The 22,030-nt window shown below is 42.2% G+C and overlaps 1 protein-coding gene across 15 annotated transcripts in view; it reads left to right on the top strand.

The window, feature by feature from the left end:
• Positions 1–22,030, top strand: part of L3MBTL4 (L3MBTL histone methyl-lysine binding protein 4) — a 449,613-nt gene that overhangs the window by 1,849 nt on the left and 425,734 nt on the right. The gene's annotated exons all lie outside the window — the stretch shown is intronic.

The following is a 22,030-nucleotide window of genomic DNA, read 5'->3' as shown; positions in this document are numbered from 1 at the left end:
AAGAAAGGGTATTGGTGGGAAGGTGATCTGGTGAAGACAGAGGTAAAGAAAGTGAAGGAACTGTGTTAACTTTTGCTTTTTAAAAAATTTATTTTTATTTTTTAGAGATAGGGTCTCACTGTGTCACCCAGGCTGAAGTGCAGTGGTACCATCATGGCTCACTGCAGCCTTGACCTCCTGGGCTCAAAGGATCCCACCTCAGCCTATGGACTGGGAGGATAACTGTGCACCACCATGCCTGGCTAATTATCTAAATTTTTTTGTAGGGATGGAAACTCACTTAACTTTCACTTTAAAGAGAAGTAAGTTTGCATATTTGAAAGCTCATTATAAGAATCTTCGGTGCTCTGTATCATCTGTGTAACTTCACTGCAGTACCTGTGTGGTTTTATCTTAAACTACACTTCTTATTCCACTTTGGTGGTAATAAGCCTCTTTAGCTTAGCATGGGACTTGACACGTGGGTAAGTGCATGCTCAACAAATACTCGTAGGACTGAATCCATATATGAGCAGACAACTGCCGAGCAGAGGCAGAAGGTAATAAAAAGCAGCAGTGAGGGAGATCAGGCTGACTGTGAAGGAAGATTTGTAGATGGAAAGCCCTGGAATTCTTCCTATGAAGAACAGGCCGACCTGAAAGCCACTTCCAGGAGGTTGTGTAGGAAGCACCAGCACCTAGTCTGACCGAGGAAGCAGAAGCCTTCACCCCTCCTTCCCCCATCACTCCTCCCCCATCACTCCTTCCCCCATCACTCCTTCCCCCATCACTCCTTCCCCCATCACTCCTTCCCCCATCACTCCTTCCCCCATTACTCCTTCAGGTGGGTCAAGGTTTCCATTCTCCAGAGAGCCGAAGGAAGGTTTGAAAATCACCATTAGATAAGTGTTCATTCTTTCAGTTAATTATTTTAATTAAGGAAGAATGCTGCTGCTGGTGAAGTGGGGGCGTGAGCAGGAAAGGTAGGTTTGGTGGGCTGGAGGCAGGGTGGAAAGGATAAATTCCGTTTATACAACATTGGATTGAGAAAACCAAATACCGCGTGTTCTCACAAGTGGGAACTAAATGATGAACACACTTGGACACATAAAGGGGAACACCACACACTGGGGCTTATCAAAGGGTGGGAAGAGGGAGAGGATCAGGAAGAATAACTAATGGATACTAGGCTTAATACCTGGGTAATGAAATAATCTGTACAACAAACCCCCATGAAATGAGTTTACCTATGTAACCAACCTGCACATGTAACCTAACTGAAAATAAAAGTTAAAACAATGCGTTTATCAAATTACTCTACTAAAATATTATTTTAGGAATGCTTATATCATGTATTAATATATTATAGAAAATATATTTTGGTAAAAGCAAAATGGTTTTGCATTGCGAAAAACTAAACATATTCTTTGGCTCATCCTTAAACAACAGAAAACCATTGAATTGAAAACCATTGAAAACCCTGAAATGGCTTTTCACTGGAGGGAGAAACTCTGATGTTGGATCAGGGGAAAGCCAGTTAGGAAGTACTCAGCGACTATGGGGGTGATCCTAAAAAGCATGTGTTAGGGTGAATAAACTAGCACTGAGAGAAAAGAACAGTTCCATGACTATGGTCCATGCCCAGGAAAGGAGTCAGTGAGAGAAACTAAGAAGTAGTCTGAGGGGGAGGAAAACCAGGTGTCTCAGTCACAGGGAAGCCAGTGGAGAAATAAGGGAGGGAATGCAGGGAACAGCATGGTAAGTCTTGTCAGTTGCCAATAAAAAAATAGGAACTGAGAAGATGTAGTTGAACTTGGCTAAAAAGAGGTGATCTCAGTGGTGACACATCAGTGCAAGCTGTGTGTAAATGTTTTGCTTTCTGTTTGAGGAATACAGATGTCCTCCTTTCATTCGAATAGCATTTTACACTTTACAAAACATTTCCATCTTGTAGCATTGGCAACAATATTTTGAGGATAGTTTATTATAGGAACATACCTCCAATTGAAGAAAACTATTTAGGTCCATTAAAAAAAAACAACAATGCACTGTTTACTACAGTGAATAACAGCAAGCAGTATAAATATCAGCATCTTGTACTTAAGCAAAATAAAGCAGAACGATGAAATTAGAAGATGCTTGGGGGAAATGAAGCTTTTCAGTTCACTCATACACATATAATCTTTGTTTTAAGCATTTGCATGAATTTTTTAAAGGATAGTGCTTTAGGATAATTATCCGTATTTTATTTTGCAAATACAAACGATTTTTTCCACGGTAGCAATGGAAAAGTGAAACCTTAACTGTGAGCCCATCAGAGTTGTCACAGCTCTGTTCCCTTGACCTATGTGAACCTTTTGGGGATGATGTCACAGTAGTGGCGGCCCTGCTCAGTGTCACCTGGTGAACCTTCTTCATTTTGTGTTGATCTGAGCTCATATGGGAAACATTCTCTTAATGAGGCTGGAAGTAATGAGGCAAGCTCTGACAATGCTTATGTATCCCTCCTGAAGATGGATGTGAAATGATAAAAGTGTGGTTGCTGCCACAATTAATAATTGATTAATAAACTGTTTGAAAAGTATCAGGTGGGGACCTCAGGAGATGAACAGCAGTGCATGCATCTCATTTCTTTTCACTGTAACTAGCCAGAGAGAATGTGTTTAACTAGAGGGACAAATAGTACAACACTTTTACATTTTGGTATGTAAGCAAGCTATTCTGATAGCTTTTAAGATGATCATGACAGGAGCTTTTTAGATTAAATCAGCATTGCTCCAGTCCTTTTTTTTTTGAGTGAATTGAGGAACGTAGGGGTGAGGCATTTTTTTCGGGTATCCACTTTGTGTCACTTGTGTACTGTGTGTATGGGGGTGACTATGCAGACATGACGCCTGCCTTCATGGAGCTTGTAGTCCAATGAGAGACAGGTAGCAACTAATCAGCCAAACATATGTAAGTACAGACTTTAAGTAACCCTGAAAAAGACCCACGAGTGCCTAATGCAGATTTGTGGGCCAGAAGAGGTGCCTGAGGATGAGTAGCTGCTAGCCAGGTGGGGAATGGAGGCAAAAGGAAGTTCAGGCAGAGAGAAGCCCCTGAGGCGGTTTGTAGGGAAAGAGCTTGGTGCCCTGGAGGAAGGAGAGAAGACCCCAGGCAGGAGGGCAGGGCCTGGGTGGGAAATGGCTGAAGGCCCCAGGAAGGCCTATTTGAGGTCTGTGCAGCTTATTCAGACCGGTTAGGATACCATTGCAGGTGTCCAGTTGGGAGTCAGGGAGGTGACCTTGGGCTGGGGAGTGGGGCATGGAGGTGGGTAGAAGTGGAGGGACTTGAGTATTTTGGGGGTGTAATTTACAGAATTGCTGATGGGTTAGAGGGTAGGCAAACGGGGAGAATCCAGGATTACTCCTTTGATCTCTAGCACGAGAAGCGGAGTGAATTTTGGAGATGGGGAAGACTGGGGAGCAGTGTACCTGGTAACTTTGCTTGGATCATTTCCCCAGTGTGAGCCCTAGGGGAAACAGGTTATTTTTAAGGCGACAACTTGGTGTAGTTGTGGTGTGTGTCAGGCACTCAGCACTGTGCTAGGCAGATGGTTTTGGAGCTTAGCAAATGTGGGCTTTTCCCCTTTTCTGTGATGATGGGTTTTGATATTCTGCTTAGGCACTAGGCCTAATAGCCCTCCTGAATTTGAACTCCCAGTCTGTCTGTACATGGGCACATGCCCCCAAACACATGCAGTCTTAGAGTGTGCCATCAAGAGCCTCTGTGGTAACTTCTCAGTCCTGACCAGATGGTCTAAATTATTGGAGGTGCCGAATGGACCATTTTTATCTCATTTTCCCTGCAGCATGGAGCCCCAGCACTGATCCTGACATTGGGACCTTCCAAACTCCCGAAGGGTCAGTGGTTCTGTAGTTATGAGCCATTGCTTAATTTTCATCCTTTCTTCTTTTGTGAGTACTTCCCGGAGTGACAACATATGAAAAATAGTATTTGGTCATTATTACTGTTATGATGATTTATTTCTAAATAAAAATCAAGGACCAGATTATAGCCGCAATTCCAGGCCTGTATGAATGCATGTAGGTTAGTGCTGATGCCAATCAAAGCCCAGTTCATAGAAGAGCAGCTGTCTGACTCCTGGCTTTGATTTTCTAATCTGGTTACACCTGGTACACTCACTTGGTGCTGTGTGGCAAATGGGTTAAGATCTAAATCCAGGGCCAACAATTTGGATGTCTGAAGGAAAGTAATAAAGGAAGTAGGCAGACAGAAAAAAATTCAGAGTTCATTTGGTCTCACTTTTATTTTTATTTTCCTTACCTTTGAAAACTGGGCAAACCTTGACATGGTGGCTCACCCCCGTAACCCCAGAACTTTGAGGGGATGAGGAGGGTGGATTCCCTGAGGTCAGGAGTTCAAGACCAGCGTAGGTAACACAGCAAAACTCCGTCTCTACTAAAAATACAAAAATTACCTGGTGTGGCATGCCTATGATCCCAGCTACTCAGGAGGCTGAGGCAGGAGAATTGCTTCAGCCCAGGAGGTGGAGGTTACAGTGAGCCGAGATTGTACAACTGCACTCTAGCCTAGGTAACAGAGCGAGACTCAGTCTCAAAAAAAAAAAAAAAAAAAGAAAAAGAAAAAAGAAAAAAAGAAAACTGGACATAGGTACTTGTCTACTATAAGAAATAGTTAGAAAATCCCCTTCGTGCTTTGGAGGCAGTAGTGAGTGGTGAAGACTGCAGCAAACCGTGGATCTTACATGTTCTAAAGGCGGTGGCCATTATTTAAAAAATAAACAAAACTGAAGTTGGAAATCTGCAGTTTTAAAAATGTGAAGTCTCTGTATTTAAAAATGCTGCTTTAAATATCTTAGGATACTGCTAAGAGAACTAGAATACGTCTGCTGACCAGATGCAGTTTGTGGTCCACAATTTATAAGCTTTTCTCTGGTGGGGTCAGCTATATAATTATCTGGATGTGCTCTACTTTTAATTAGATTGTTTTTTCTTATTTACCATGAATGTGGAGTGTGCACAAACACACTGGCTTCTTATGCTGCTGATCCTGTCATTTAAGTGTGACTTGATTAAATATGGGAGTTGGGAGTGGGAAGCTTGGCCAAGCCTGAGACTATGTAAGCACATCCTGGTGCCAGGTTGAGAACAACGCAGACTTTATAAGACTTTCATTCATGTTTCTGTGAATGTTTTTTCACTGTGTTCCATTGTTTAAGTCGGCCTTTTTTGCTCTTTGTCTAATGGTTTGTGCAACTCATGGACACCCTCCTGTTTGTGTGTTTGGAGGGGATGGTGTCTTCGTTCCCTGTGGGCTTTTGTATATTTGTGTCTGCTTTTCTTGTGAAGTTTGCTCCTAAAAGGAGGCTCCAAGCCTCCTTCAAAGTGAACTATACAGGCCGGGCGCAGTGGCTCACACCTGTAATCCCAGCACTTTGGGAGGCCGAGGTGGGTGGATCACGAGGTCAGGAGATGGAGACCATCCTGGCTAACACGGTGAAACCCTGTCTCTACTAAAAATACAAAAAATTAGCCGGGCGTGGTGGCGGCGCCTGTAGTCCCAGCTACTCGGGAAGCTGAGGCAGGAGAATGGCATGAACCCGGGAGGCGGAGCTTGCAGTGAGCCCAGATCACACCACTGCACTCCAGCCTGGGCGACAGAGTGAGACTCCCTCTCAAAAAAAAAAAAAAAAAAAAAAAAAGACAGTGGACTATACATACTGTGTGCTTTCCTACCACGATGTACTGTTGTCCACGATTGCATTCTGAGGTGTAGAGTTTTACTTTTCTTTGTTTTCCAGAAAACTTGTTGGGTTGAGTAAGGACTTTTTGCCGTGTATTTCCGGAGCCTAGCAATTGTCTGGCACATGTTGGATGCCCAGTGAATAAAGGATGAGTGATTTTGTGTCAACTAGTGACAAGCTCATTCAGGAAAGAAATCTTACAAAATTCCTAACATTTTGGGATTCTGTGTATAGGCTTCTAAGACTTTGGGTTCTATTGAAAATGTAAGCACTGACCTTTCAGCTGTTCATTTAATTATAATTATGGTCACATATCAAAGAAAATACAAAGACTCTACTCTTTGTTTTATGGCAAAGAATATCCTTTAATTCCCTATCATTATAGCCCTTAGTCCTGGCCTTTGACATCATAAAGGTGAATTATTAGAGATGCCAGCATAGTACTTCCAAATCTATATTTTATGCACGCAATTTCTGAGAATGGTTAGAACAAACATTTTTTTTCCCCTTTCTCTTCCAAAACTATAACTTACTGTAATTTTATTCCTAGTAGATATGTGACTGTTTCTGGGCAGCTTCACACATGCAATTCAGCTTAGAAGAGGAATTGTTAAGGTTTACAGACCAAGAGCTCAAAGGAGCATCCCCACTTGAGCAGTGCTGTGGTCTTTGTGTTTTGTGGGAATCGGTGATGCCCATCTATTTTATCGCAGTCGATCATTAGTAATCTTTAGGGCCACTTTATTCTTTTACTATGAGGACAAGGAGAATATAATTGTCTGTCTTTTCAGAACGGGCTTGCATCTGTGTCCAAAACAAACAATGCCCATCGCTGTGTAGTAAAGGGCGAGAGAACAAAGAAAGGAAGCTGTGAAGGGTACGGTTACACATTAATCACCGTGATGCACAAAGTGCGAGGTTAGTAGGCACGGCTTTGAAGGCTTTACATTGCATTTATTTCCAAACAAATTGTCTTTCAAGATCCTAGAACTTTCAGCCCAGAGTAGCTGTAACTTCCACCCTAGGCCAGCTATGGCTTAGGAAGAGGCTTCTGATGTCCCACATTTAGCAACTTAGTAAGTAAAGTTTATAACTTTACTTACAAGTACAGTTTACAACTGTGTAAAAGTAGTTACACATTTGAATTCAGCATTTTTTGAATTTTAGGGAGTTTAAAAATAATCTCATCCAGGGTTTCTCAATCTTGGTACAGTTAACAGGAATTTGTTGTTTCGCATGCTGTCCCATGCCTTGTAGGATGGTAAGCAGCAGTCAGTGTTCCTTGCCTCACCTCATCAGGTATCTGTAGCACCTCCCACTCCTTAGTTGTGACAACAAAAACTATCTCCAGACACTTCTTCCTGTCCCCTGGGGAGGCTTGGAGGGGTAGAATCACCCCAAGTCATGAGCCGCTGATTTAATCCAGCCTGGTTTGCAGATGATACATCAGAGGTCTGTTGCATTAAGCAGTGTTTCCAGGCTCAGAAGTCGCTGCGTCAGAATATGAATCGAAAAGCACATTATCTACATGGAGGGAACTTTATCAATTCAAAACGCCTTTTCTCTTGTAAAATGTTCTAATGATAGTAGATGGTCCCTGTTGATTCTTTCTTGCCATGATTGGCTAAGTACAAGTGTTGTGATTGTTAATCAAACTGTGGTGAAGACATAAAATTATTAATAGCAGTTTGAAGACGACTTTGCCTGCATTTATCCATCTGAGTAACGGCAGAGTTGGAGCTGTGACTTGGCCTTCCTCATCCGGTTCCAGTCCACGAGGTTTTCTATGATGTCATGTCAACCTTTTTTTCATAGCCAGGTTTTGCAATAAAGTTGCATTCAGTAGCTTGGCGAATTTCATTCTAGAGTAATAATTAATACTTAGTGCGCTTGCACAGTTGGAAATTATGAAGCCAGTAATATAGACAGCGGGTAAGAGTACATTCATTTATTCCCTGAACGCTTACTTAGTGTGTACTTTGGCCAAGGCTGTGGTAGGTCATGGAATGTAAATGATATTAGGAGGACCACACAGACTGGACCTGTTCCAGGAAACTCACAACCATGGACAAATTCAAATTTGAGGCTTTTTTGCATGGCAGTACAGGAGACTCACTGGCTTATTAATAGGTTTATTCCTTCAGCTGCATTCCTCAATACCTGTGATGGGTGCTGGCAGGAGGTACTCAGACCTTTCTCCTTAGAAATGCCTTACTATTCACAGTGCCACTGGGAGGGGCTGGGAGAGCTGTTTAGCGGGTCCTCGGGCTCAGCCCCTGTGTTTAGCGGGTCTCCGGGCTCAGCCCCTGTGTTTTAGGCCCGGGCTCAGGGCCTGTGTTTAGCGGGCCCCCGGGCTCAGCCCCTGGGTTTAGCGGGCCCCCGGGCTCAGCCCCTGTGTTTAGCGGGTCCCCGGGCTCAGCCCCTGTGTTTTAGGCCCGGGCTCAGGGCCTGTGTGTAGCGGGCCCCTGGGCTCAGCCCCTGTGTTTTAGGCCCGGGCTCAGGGCCTGTGTTTAGCGGGCCCCCGGGCTCAGCCCCTGGGTTTAGCGGGTCCCCGGGCTCAGCCCCTGTGTTTAGCGGGTCCTTGGACTCAGGCCCTGTGTTTAGCGGGGCCCGGGCTCAGCCCCTGTGTTTTAGGCCCGGGCTCAGGGCCTGTGTGTAGCGGGTCGGCTCAGCCCCTGTGTTTAGCGGGCCCCTGGGCTCAGGGCCTGTGTTTAGCGGGCCTTCAGGCTCAGCCCCTGGGTTTAGCGGGCCCCCGGGCTCAGCCCCTGGGTTTAGCAGGCCCCCGGGCTCAGGGCCTGTTCTTTAGCAGGCGCTCAGGCTCAGCCCCTGGGTTTAGCGGGCCTTCAGGCTCGGGGCCTGTGCTGACACTGAAAGGGAGTAGTGTGCTTTCCAAAAGTTAGAGTGAGAATATCCTTGTCAAGGCCGTAAGTGACAGGCACTATTGTTCTGCACCGCAGATGGCACCTCAGGAGATGTCTGTGGGGGCCGCAGAGCGGCAGGCCGCCTGACCTTCACGCCAGCTTCTGGTTCTGTCAGCTGGCTCATACTGCGCTCCCTCCAGAGACCATGTGTTATGGACGGAGGAGGAGTGCCAGGTTTTAATAAGTGCCTTGCGGAGAAGAGCTATCTTCATGGTGATATTATTTCCCTATTGTTTACGTGGCCACTGCTGGCATAGGGCGCAAAAGAGAGATCTGTTTCACTTTTTGGAAATTGAAAAATCTCTGTCCTTGCCTTTGCGTGTCCTAGTTGAGTGTTATACTGAAAGTGAAGATCATAAATTCACCAAAACATGTATGCCTTAGTGGATGAGCATTAAAAAAGTTCTTCAAGTTTTCCCTAGCTTAAGTATTTAAACATGTCAGCAAAAATAAAAATAAATAGCTAACTGGGTGTGGTGGGTCCCACCTGTAATCCTGGCACTTTGGGAGGCTGAGGTGGGAGGATTGATTGAACCCAGGAGTTCAAGACCAGCCTGGGCAACATAGTGAGACTTCGTCTCTTCAAAAAAAAAAAAAAAAAAAATCCGAGTATGATGGCCTGTACCTGTAGTCCCAGCTACATGGGAGGTTAAGGCAGAAGGATCCCTTGAGCCGAGGAGGTCGAGGCAGCAGTGAGCCGTGTTTGAGCCAATTCACTCCAGCCTAGGTGACAGAATGAGACCCTATCTCAAACGAAAAACTAAAATGAAGAAAAAGAAATTGCTTGTAAATTATGTTGAGATTATTTAATTTACTGGCCGCCTTGACATTTTCCTGATTTTTATCCAGTTTCCTTCAAGGTTTCCATAATGAAGGTCCCCATAGTTAAATAAAAGCACAGGTCTAGCTTATCCTTCTGTCGGATGGCACTTTTCTACAGGCCACGAGCAGCTTCTTGGACTAAAAATAAGAAATTGAGCAGAACAGAATAGAAATCGAGCTTTTTGTCTTCGGTCCCAGAGCATAAATTTCCCTGCTTCCTTGCCAGGTATACAAATAAAAGCGTCAGTGAATGGCTTGGGGTACACCTGTCCCCTATGCTCCTTTTTCACTTGCTTGTTAAACCTAATATGGAAAGAACCAAGATGGAAGGACGTTCCTGAGGTTCTATGGATCAGGGGTTTCAACTTAATCAGACTCTTTTAAAAAATCACTTCAACAGCTTTTGGGGGGAACAGGTGGTTTTTGTTACATGGGTAAGTTCTTTAGTGGTGATTTGTGAGGTTTTGGTGCACCCATCACCTGAGCAGTGTATACTGTACCCAATGTGTAGTCTTTTATCCTCCACCCTCTTCCCATCCTTCCCTGTTAGTCCCCAAAGTCCATTGTATCATTCTTATGCCTTTGTGTCCTCATAGCTCATCTCTCAGTTAGAAGTAAGAATATTTGATGTTTGGTTTTCCATTCCTGAGTTACTTCACTTAGAATAATGGCCTCCAGCTGCATCCAAATTGCAGCAAAGCCCCTTATTTCGTTTTGTTTTATGGCTGAGTAGTATTCCGTGGTATATGTATGCCACATTTTCTTTATCCACTCGTTGGCTGATGGGCATTTAGGTTGGTTCCATATTTTTGCAGTTGTGAGTTGTGCTGCTATAAACATGCGTGTGCATGTGGCTTTGTCATATAATGACTTCTTTTCCTTTGGATAGATATCCAGTAGTGGGATTGCTGGATCGAGTGGTAGTTTTAGTGTTTTGATAACAAATATTTGTAACATTTCTCTGAGTATCCTGAAATGAAATTAACAAGTAAATAACTTACCTATACATACTGTCAGAAAAGTGAATATAATGTGCATAAATAATACAATGGAAAAACATATGTAATTTATGATAAAATGATATGCACTTCAAAATGTTTGGACATGACTAACCTAGAGAATAAAATCAAGTAGTTGGATGCTTGTACCTGCATCCAATATATAGATTGCATCCAATATAATAGATTATAATAGATTCACCGTGAAGGTGACCAGTGAAAATACTTTATTGGTGGACTATGTCGGGGAGGGAGAGTCATTGAACAGCATTGAGTTCCATGATATCTTTCTGAAATGGTGAACAGTATTTGCAAGTTCTGCACAAAACAAAGTAAAGCCTTTACTCAATATATACAGAGTTGCATTCCTGGGAGAGACAGGAATTAGTTAAATATGCAAAAATACTTTTTGATGATATGTAAAATGGAAGTAGGTTTAAGGTTTAGAGAAGCATAAATAGATTTTTCATACACATAAATGTCAAGTGAGTTGCTCCAGCTGTGCAAAACGCAAGATGATATTTTGCTGTGAAGAACTGTCCCACATGTGGGAATTCTAGCAGCATTGGCCCTGTGTCCCTTAAATGCCACTCAAGAAACCCCACACATATTTAAAAAAATTCCCCTGGGGGTGACCTACTTCCCCCTTCTTTCCTATCTCTGCCTCTTGAGCACTACTGGTTTGATAAATAAATAAATTCTACTAATTATTTGCAGTGATGAGAGATGGAGGGTTTGCTGAAGGGCAAGTTACTTTTGCTCAGAGTTTAGAATAATCAATGATTCTTTCCCTTTGATATTATTATTTTTTATAAATTAACCTTTTATTCTGTCAGAATTCTGACACTCAAACGTTATCATCTTAATTCTTCTAAAACTTCAGCCTTGCAAGGAAAATATGAATGGATATTCCATTTTTCGGTGAATGACTAAGCAATACTTAGTCTAAATTAGTCACAGTCAGTTTAATCACTAGTGATTAAATTTCTGATTTGTGTACTTTATGTTCAAACCTTGTTCTGTATGGCAACAGAGGTTAAACCTTTTGTTTTTAGCTTTAAGTGAGTAAATTGTCTGAAGTTGGAATGGGCTGCCTTGTAGATAGATTTTGTAGAATAGAGAAAGGTGTGCAACTGTGTGACCACTTGTATGGATATCATATAATATTTGATTGTGTGTGTATAAAGAGTTGAACTTGTTATTTAAGACTGAGTTATATTTTATTAAATCATAGATGCTTATATTATTCCTAGAAGGCCAGAATAATTTATTAGAATTGTAAGGGGACTTAGAAACTTTCTATCTTAACTTTCTGGCCGACACAGGAATCATTTCAACATTGTCTTTGAGAGATGGCAGTGTAGATTGTGCAATGAATTTAAACAATATTTTTAATAGTGAAACATCAGTGGAATAAATATGTATAGCTCCCCAAGGTAGTTATTTTGAAGAGATAAAAATAATCTGAATATATACACTCTGGAATTTTGTTTTAAAGAAAGTTCTGTTTAGACATTTTATGACTCTATGCTGCTGCAGGTATTGGTCATTATGAGAAAAACAGGTAACAGAAATTCATGTCTTACCTGCCTAGGCTTACTGCCACTTGAAGCCATGGGCTTAGAGAAATATAATACTAGCTTGAAAATTATGTTTCCGCTTTCTTATTCCACAGCAGCTTCTCATTGTGGAGGTTTGGATTGAGGTCATAGCGGCCCCTTGATGGCGCTGTGCCTCTGGTTCTGGTTCTGGAGCTCTTCTGCACCCTTGCTCTACTGCACCCTTGCACACCGCACACTTACCTGTACATTTCTGATTGCCTCTGTGCCCACGTTAGCCTGGTCTTGGTGATGCTGGAGGTGGCAACACATGGTATGTGGGGATGCTTTTCAAAAATTAGAGCCACCTTGTGGGTGTGCACAGGGTGCACTTTCCCTACTGACTCTCACCTTTACAAAGTGAGTGCCTTATTATCCTAGAGAAAATTAGTTGTAGTATGAGACTTACCCATATATCGTTTGGCTGTAATACACTAGTCCTCATGTGCTTTTTCCTCACTTGAACTTTACCTCTTATAAGCTGTACTTTGCATTCTGTAAGCTGTCTTCTTGCCCAGTGCATATTTTTCCCTGTGTACTTTTTGTGGTTTGGGAAGAGGGTGAGGGTGTGATTGGATTCCAGTACATTCTTACAGTTTGAATATGCTGTAAGGAGCAACAAGGACTCAAATTTCCACAAGGTAGTATTTTAATGGTTTTTGACAACTAGTCAAAATTCAGAGTCTGCAGTGTTCCATATAAAATTAATATGTGGCGATATCTATAAATGGTGCTTATAAGGTCTAAAAATTAGTATGTGCCATGTGGTGTTATTAAACACCCACACATCCTCATACGAATACGATCATTTTATTATTGATTTGGTAGTCATTATTGCCAGTGAGATATATAAAGGCATATTCCTCTTAAATTCAATTTGCTTGCCACTGTATAATTAGAGCCAGATGTAATGTCAGATTGTGTTTAAAGGGTAGGTAGGGCATGTGGTTTTATGAAGTCTTTTGCTAATGATGGGAGATGGAAGTGTGAGCAGGCTGGCAGCATCAGGTGGCTTAGGACGGTGTCCCACTCCAGGAGTGCACATTGAGGACACCTTGTGAGTCTCAGCTTCGACACTCAGCAGTGCCCAAGAAGAGAACACAAGAGTCAGGTTTTGCCTCAGTTGCTGTCTGCTTTGCTTGCGGTCAGCACCTGAGGCCTGTAACAGGTGGCTTGTCTCTCTCTGAACCTGTCTGTAGATTACAGTTCCCAGGGGATGTGCCTTGCTTCATTTCGGGAGTGAGCATGAAGCCATTTTCTTGATTACAGCTTGTATGAGCAGAGCTTCTGGGATGCCTCCCAAGTAGTTTACAAAAACCTGGGCCAGGCACGGTGGCTCATGCCTGTAATCCCAACAATTTGGGAGGCCAAGACAGGTAGATTGCTTGAGTCCAGGAATTTGAGACCAGTCTGGGAAACATGTTGAAATCCTGTCTCTACTAAAAATACAAAAAAATTAACCTGACATGGTGTCATGCGCCTGTAGTCCCAGCTATTTGGGAGGCTGAAGTGGGAGGATCACCTGAGCCCAGGAGGTTGAGGTTACAGTGAGCCATGTTCGCGCCACTGCACCCCAGCCTGGATGACAAAGTATAAGACCTTGTCTCCAAAACAAAACAAACCTAACCCATAGATTTTTGATCACTCTTCTTCAATATAACCCCTGGACTTTCTGTCACTTTTTTGTCTCTTATTTCACTCTGTGTCTACAGGATAAGTGTAGAAATACCCAGGAAAAGTGCATTCAATAGTTTATCAGCTAATTTGGGTTTACACTTAAACCAGATGCAAAGGAAAGGGAGGAGATTGGCATATTAAATTGTTTTAGTTTTAGAAAACTTATCAATAGTGTAATTGTTGATACATTTAACATGAAACAACTTTTCAAGGTCATGATGCAGAACTTCCTAACTTTAAATTTTCTACCACATTTCTCTCTTTTTTTTTTTTTTTTTTTTTTTTTGAGACGGAGTCTCGCTCTGTCACCCAGGCTGGAGTGCAGTGGCACGATCTTGGCTCACTGCAAGCTCCGCCTCCTGGGTTCATGCCATTCTTCTGCCTCAGCCTCCTAAGTAGCTGGGACTACAGGCGCTCACCTCCATGCCTGGCTAATGTTTTTTATTTTTATATTTTTAGTAGAGATGGTGTTTCACCGTATTAGCCAGGATGGTCTCGATCTCTTGACCTTATGATCTGCCCATTTCGGCCTCCCAAAGTGCTGGGATTACAGGTGTGAGCCAGTGCACCCAGCCTCTACCACATTTCTTTACAGCACTATATTAGATGTATTTGTAAAAGCTTGTTTTATATTCCTGTATCACTTAATACTTATAGAAATTAATGTAGATTTCAGTTCTTCCTCTTTTTTTAAAACATGTCCTGATATTGCTACACAATGATTTCCCAAGGTCAGAGTTATTAGTGGTGGTTAACTCCTAGCTATCAGTTTTGAAGATTTCTGTGTTTGCTTTTATTTAAGAAAATCGTAATTGACTAAAACCATTGTGTTTTTCAGATAATCAAAAACTCAGAATTTCTGTAATAAAAGAAATGGTTGGGGAAGGAGCCAAAATTATTGGTATTCTGAATATTTCATTATATCGTATAGAGACTATGATGGGTCTTATTAAGGTTAGCTGAACAAAATGTACTCTGTTAATTCTCCATTAGCTATATTACCTAAAATAATTAGAGTTTGCTATTTTCTAAGATGTAAGTATAGCCAACACTTGGCATTTTGCTAGCTTTTGGGAAGATGGGAACTGCTGAATGTTCTTTGCTAAATTATATGTAGTCAATCGAAATTAAAATGATTTGGAAATCAATGGTTATGGCTGAGAATTAATATGCAGTTAATATACCTTCAAGAACAAAGCCACGTATACAGTTAGGTGCCACTGTTTCCTTTTCCTTTTTCTTTTTCTTTCTTTTTTTTGAGATGGAGTCTCGCTCTGCACCTAGGCTAGAGTACAGTGGCTTGATCTCGGCTCACTGCAGCCTCCGCTTCCAGGGTTCAGGCGATTCTCCTGCCTCAGCCTCCGAGTAGCTGGGACTACAGGCATGCACCACCACACTTGGGTAATTTTTGTGTTTTTAGTAGAGACGGGGTTTAACCATATTGGTCAGGCTGGTCTTGAACGCCTGACATCGTGATCTACCCGCCTTGGCCTCCCAAAGTGCTGGGATTATAGGCATGAGCCACCACGCCCAGCTTCCTTTTCCTTTCAAAGGTTTGGCTTAGTGTAAATAAAATATAAAGAGGTTTAATGTGGCGTTATTTAGATCTAGCCAGATTAAAAATAAATAGGAAAAGTACGTTAGAAATCAGTTTGAGGTGATGTGTTTTAATATGTTTGGTGTGTTATTGAAACTTATCTTCCAACCCATCAGCAGAAAGCGGCTGGTTGCTTTAGGATTGCTGAACAAACACTGGGGTGCTCCCTTAGGGTCCTCAGAGGCTGACTTCTGGGTCTGGCAGATACCCTGAGTAGGTAAAGTGGCCTTAGGATGGGAAGGAGTGGTGGGCTTGTGGTGCCTGGCGCACATGTCTTTAGGGCCTCTGCAATGGATTGGTGCTCTTTGGGAGTTTGAGTCCTCTGTTCTTCCCCGCTCCCCCCAACAGAAGTCTGAAATCCAGTTAAAAAATATGTGTATGTAATTTCCTGGGTTTTGGAATAGTGTGAGGCACAATAAAAACATCTATAGGCTGAATCGGGCAAGGATTGCCAGCCTGAGACTTCTGGCGTATGCTTTTACCAAAAGCAAGAAGGCGAGGAGGTCAGACGGAGGAAAGGACTGTTTCAGAGCTTTTATCCTTTCTTTGTCTCTGTGATGTGCAAAGAACAGATTATGAACTCAGCTCCCCAGAGAGGCCCTAAGCCTGACGTGATCCCAGGCAGCCCTTGTCCTTGCTGTTGGCATTCTGAACCCAGGATGGGATCATACTCCGCTCAGCACCTGGTTGCAAACAGTACACCTCCACCTGCAGATGAGTGTGCTATCCAGCATTCCGTTGTCTTAACCTGCCACAGGCCATTCATTACAGAGCCACTTCTCCCTTTCCTGTCCTCTGACCTCTTAACACTAAGTATCTGAAGTAGAGGCCTCCACATTTAGGGCTGTTTTCTATACCATTACAACTAAATGTGAGCTTATAGAGAGTTGCCAACTTATTCTTTTTGTTTTTGGAGTCAGGTCTTGCTCTGTCGCACAGGCTGGAGTGCAGTGGCGCCTGTCATAGCTCACTGCAGCCTTGAGAGAGTTGCCAACTTTTAATTTTCCATGTGCAGACAAAAAACAAACAAGCGACCATTTATTACTTACCCTTAAGAAGATCACCTTAACAACAAAAATGTAAGAGGGAAACTATCTCAGAATAATGGATGTTTCTTTCCAAGAAAGGGCAGGTGGCAATGTTTAGTGAATGGACACAGCGAAGAGGAGGGGTTACTATGGAACTTCTCAGATGTAAGAATTTTTTTATCTTTTTCTTTTTAAATTTTTCTTTGAGACAGGGTCTTGCTCTGTCACCCAGGCTGGAGTGTAGTGGTGCCATCATAGCTCACTAGAGCCTTGACTTCCTGGGCTCAAGCATTCCTCCCATCTCAGCCTCTCAAGTAGCTAGAACTGTAGGTGCAAACCACCATGCCTGGCTAATTTTTAATTTTTTTTAGTCTCATTATGTTGCTCAGGATGGTCTCAAACTCCTAAGCTCAGGCGATCCTCATTCCTCGGCCTCCCAAAGTGCTGGGATTACAGGCATGAGCCACCGTGCCTAGCCTGAAAAATTTTGATATAGATTTTATAATGATTTTTAAGATACCACACTGTGAACAGTTGTTTTCTTGATAGAGATTTTTCAATTTGGGCTCTTCGGACAGTGATATTTGAAATAAAGGTTGGATTATGGATTGTCCTGGTACTTCGATTTTTTAAATAAGAACTATTAACAAAACAAGTTACACATAGCTATAGACAAAAACGGACAACAGTTAACATTAGTTTTCTCAGATTGTTATACTCAGCATAATATAGGCTGCTTGTAGCTCTTAATCGTTTTCTAAATGAGATAATGTGCTTATTTACTTTTTTTTTCTGTGAACTCTGCGGAGAAGTACATTTACTGTTTTTAATGCTTGTCCCCTGGTCTCGTGCATTGCATGCTCAAGATGTGACATGCACACTCTGTGCATCAGTCCTTCTGTCTGCTCAGTGCGGCCGCTTGCTGCACTCCTTTCCTCTCTGTCTTTGGTGTCTCAGTTCATCTGCATTTCATCGTAGTGTGTATATTTGGCTTCTCTACTCATGCTTCATCAGCATTTTTTGCTTAGTTTCTCAGAATTCCTAAACGTCTATTTTTACACTTAAAACGCTTACTTGTTTGACTGAATAAAGAAACATTGAAAAAGTCCTGCCTAGCTTTAACTCCTTGGTTAGCCTTTTGTAGCTGTGTGAATGGCGGTAACTTAGTTAACAGTGTGCCTCAGTTCCCTGTAGAAGAGGGTTGTCTTGAGGATCAAACGACTTTATAAGCATCAAACACTTAGAACACAGTATGAAGATAGCTATTGTTAAGTAACTGTCAGAAAGTGATTGTCAGTTGTTAGAAACACTTTTATGGATGGCAGTTTTGCCCCAATGGGTGATATAGTTAGTAACACATTGCAGAAACCATGTGCTTATGAGCCATAAGGAATAAATGAGCCATACTGAGAGGTACGTTCTTTTCTTAGGAAGAACAATGCCACTGCTCCTTTGCCTGTCCACGTCCCAGGAATGGTTTCCACATGGTCACACACGATGCTTCCTTACTAGTTACTGAAGCCTGCACACAAAATGCATACCCTCTTGAACCTTATTTGTAGAGAGAACAATTTGGACTATTCTGGGTGGTTCAAGAGGTGCCAAGCACAGGCCAAACACTTTCTAACCTGGTGGGTGGTAGCAGATGAGGCTCCTGGTGTCTGGGCTGCAGAAGGGGCTGTGCCATCCCTGCCAGGGGCGCCTCCCACTGGGAGCCCAAGGTCCTGCATGGTCAGTCTAACACTGTGTAATCAAGAAGTCAGACTGGTCTACGTGATGGGGGTTCCTAGGAGCTTTGGATTACCCATGGGCTGTACAGTTACTGTTTGTGCATTGTTTGAATGATATTAAAAGAATGATTTAATCTTTGTAAGAAGAGCCCTGTTTGAATCTTCATTTGGGAGATCTTTCTCATGACTGAATACTTAAATACAGAAAATTCAGTTTCAGAATGTGAGCTAGCTTCGTTTCCTAGAATAAGACTAAAATAGTATTTTCTTTCTTATATTTTTCTCACCTATACTGGCCATGCAAACATTTTATTTCTCAATTCATATGGATTAGATTTTTTTTTAACCCTGGATGGAAGAAAACACAGATTAAGATGCATTGTGAATATGACAGTTTTAATACTAGAAGTGCTTCGGTTGACGTCTTGGTCTTGCTCAGTACTTATTTTAGGACATTGGAAAAGAATCATTTTACAATGTTTTGTTCTTTTCTACATCTTTATTGTAGATAATATCCATGGGAGTTAAATTATAAAATGATCAAAACAAAATTGAGTGTAGAACACCCATGTAATATGGTAATGTATTTAGCTGTTGTGGAGTAAAAATGCTAGCTGCATCTCCATTTTTGCAGTGTTTAATTGTGAATTTACTCCTCTCAAAGTGAAAGTTACCTCAACTTTTCAAACTCTGCTGCTACTAATCATATTATCTGAGACCGTGATTAAAATTAATACATCATATGGCAGTGCCTATTTTTAGGACCGAGAACAGTAAGTTGGGTATTTAGGTACATATTTTGTGTCAGACACATCATTTTAGTTAGTAATACACTTTTAAAATAAAAGATGAAGTTTCCCTTCCTCTTTTTCCCCCCCTTTATATGTCAGTAAAAGTGGGCAATTATTTTGGCCATCTTTGTCAGGAGAAGCCAGAACATTTGGTGAAGTAGGTGGAAAGGAAAGCAGAATGGGATGGATAGGGGTAGGACTGATGGGCAGCTGACCTGCTGCTGTGTGATGGGAGAGATGAGGCTGTGGGTTCATGGATAATGATCATTTGCCCACATTAAAGGTGGTCCTGGACATAATAGTCTCATAGGTATATATAATATTTTGAGACAGGGTCTCACTTTGTTGCCCAGGGTGATGTGCAGTGGTGCCATTATGGCTCAATGCAGCCTCAACTTCCTGGCCTCAAGTGGTCCTCCTGCCTCTGAAGGTGTTGGGATGACAGGTGTGAGCCGCTGCACTCAGCTTCATGATATTTTATGAAGTAACGGAACAAGATATTAGGGAAAGACATCTACATGTATGTCAAGGTATTGAGAATCAGTAAATTTCTAAAGAAAGATTTATATTCTTTTGTGTATTGAAGGGAGGATAAATTTATTTTCATGAGATTACATTTGTAAACTGCAAGCGAATGATCTTTCCCTCTATCTCATATAGTCCCATGGATGTGTGCTGAAGAAAGTTAAAAATAGTCTTGTATGGGAGAATTGAGGACAGTTTATTCTTGGTGGTGAGGTGGGATCTTTCTTTTGTAGGGGTTGTTTTTTGCTTTTAGTAGATTTATAACATTTATGTATAGTGGCATTATTTCAAATTAAATCATACAGTATTTGGTATATAATGCCTAGTTTCTTTATTCCACAAATAATTATTGGGTGCCTGGCGTATGTCAGGCATTGTTGGAGGTGTTTGTGTACATCAGTAAGCAAAACAGGTGAAGCTCCTTTGTGAGGCGTATGTCCTGATGGGGGAGAGGACGTCAATAAGCAAGAAACATAACAAACAGGTAAATAATTTATCATTTTCTTTCCTTTTCTTTTATTATTTATTATTTTGTTTTTTGAGATAGAGTCTTGCTCTGTCTCCCAGGCTGGAGTGCAGTGGTACAATCTTGGCTCACTGTAACCTCCACCTCCTGGGTTCAGGCGATTCTTCTGCCTCAGCTTCCCACGTAGCTGGGATCACAGGCGTGCACCACCACACTCAGCTAATTTTTGTATTTTTAATAGAGACCAGGTTTCATCATATTGGCTCGGCTGGTCTCGAACTCGTGACCTCATGTGATCTGCCCACCTTGGTCTCCCAAAGTGCTGGGATTACAGACGTGAGTCACCACACCCGGCCATATTTATCATTTTAAAAGGTGATAAATGTTATGGAAAAGCAAGAGTAACATAGAGTAAAGGTAGTGGCAGCACTGGGCTGGGCGCAGACTGTTGTGTTGAAAGGGTAGTCACAAGGAAAGGGGAGTAATGTGGATGGTGTCTGGGGAAAGACTTCCAGACAGAAGGAGCAGCTAGAATGGACCTGAGGCCAGAGGGTGTGGGCTTGGTTGAGGGACAGTAAGGAGACCCATGTGAGCAAGGGGAGAGCAGAAAGTGGTGAGGGAGGAGAGGTAATGGAGTGCTCGGTAGCCAAGTGAGGGCTCCATGTTCATTGGGACAGGGGCGCCCTGGCAGGAGTCAGGCAGAGGGTTGACAGGGATGGACCTAAGCTTTATGATTATTACTGGCTGTGGAGGCCAAGGGACACCTGCTAGGAAGGTCATGATCACAATCCAGGTGGGAGATGATGTAGCTCCAACCAGGGTGGTAGCAGGGTCTGTGGTGAGAAGTGGCTGTATTCTAGATTTATTTTAGAAGGAGGGCCAGTGGGATTTCCTGAATGATTGGCTATGGAAGAGAGAGGAGTCCCCCATGGCTCCAAGGTGTTTGGCTTAAGCGACTGTCCTGAGAGTGTTGCCGCCTGAGACAGATAGTTTTGGGTGGAGAACAATGTGAGTAAGCCTGCGGAAAGTGCTTAGAACAGGTCTGCATGCGGTTGCTACTCAATAAATGTTAGCTTCGAGCATTAGCATTAGTTGTCAGAGCATTGTGGGCTTTCATTTCAAGCTTATTTCTGATCCTCTCCCTGTGTTGCCACTCGTGCTCCCTGTGAGAGTTAGGTGGCATAGAACACAGTCCAGCAGCCTGGACTCAGCAGGAGTCAAGTGAACTGGGCTTATCCTTTCCTCCCTCTGAATTCCGGTTTGGGACTAAGTTTCTGTGCTAGTAGCATCACAGAAAGCTAACGTGAGATAGTGCACAGAGAAATTAGTTGCATATCTAAAAAAGAAAATGTATGTGATTCTCATAATGTGTGATTATATTTGGCCCATTGATTTTGCATAAATTAAATATGATGTCTGGTTGGCTCTACAGGGGATTTATTATTTTTATGGTTAAAAAATTTTTTTTAGTTCAATCACTTTTGGGTTACAAGTGGTTTTTGCTTACATGGTTGAATTGTACAGTGGTTAATTCTGAGGTTTTAGTGCACCCACAAGCCAAATAGTATACATTGTATCCGAAATGTAGTATTTTGTCTCTCATTTCCCTCCCACTCTCCCCTCTTCTGAGTCTCCAAAGTTCTTAATACCACTCTGTATGTCTTCATGGGCTCATAGCTTAGCTCACACTTTTAAATGAGAAGATATGGAATTTGGTTTCCCATTCCTGAGTTACTTCACCTGGTTTAATTAGGTTCCATTTATTTATTTTTGTTTATTTTTGTTCTTGTTGCATTTGTTTCTGAAGTCTTAGTAATAAATTCTTTGCCTAGGCTGGTATCTGGAAGAGTTTTTTCAAGGTTGTCTTCTAGAATTTTTATGGTTTCAGTTCTTAAGTCTTTGGTCCATCTTGAGTTGATTTTTGTATAGGGTGAGAATTAGGGATCCAGTTTCATTCTTCTACATGTGGGTATTCAGTTTTCCTGGCACTATTTATTTATTTATTGAGACTGAGTCTCTCCTTCTGTCACCCAGGCTGGAGTGCATTGGCACAATCTGGGCTCACTGCAACCTCTGCCTCATAGGTTCAAGCGATTCTGCTGCCTCAGCCTCCCGAGTAGCTGGGATTATA

Source organism: Macaca mulatta, chromosome 18 (genome assembly GCF_049350105.2).
Source record: "Macaca mulatta isolate MMU2019108-1 chromosome 18, T2T-MMU8v2.0, whole genome shotgun sequence".
NCBI lineage: Eukaryota > Metazoa > Chordata > Mammalia > Primates > Cercopithecidae > Macaca > Macaca mulatta.
The sequence above is the reverse complement of the archived record's forward strand: the minus strand, read 5'-3'. Positions and strand labels throughout refer to the sequence as shown.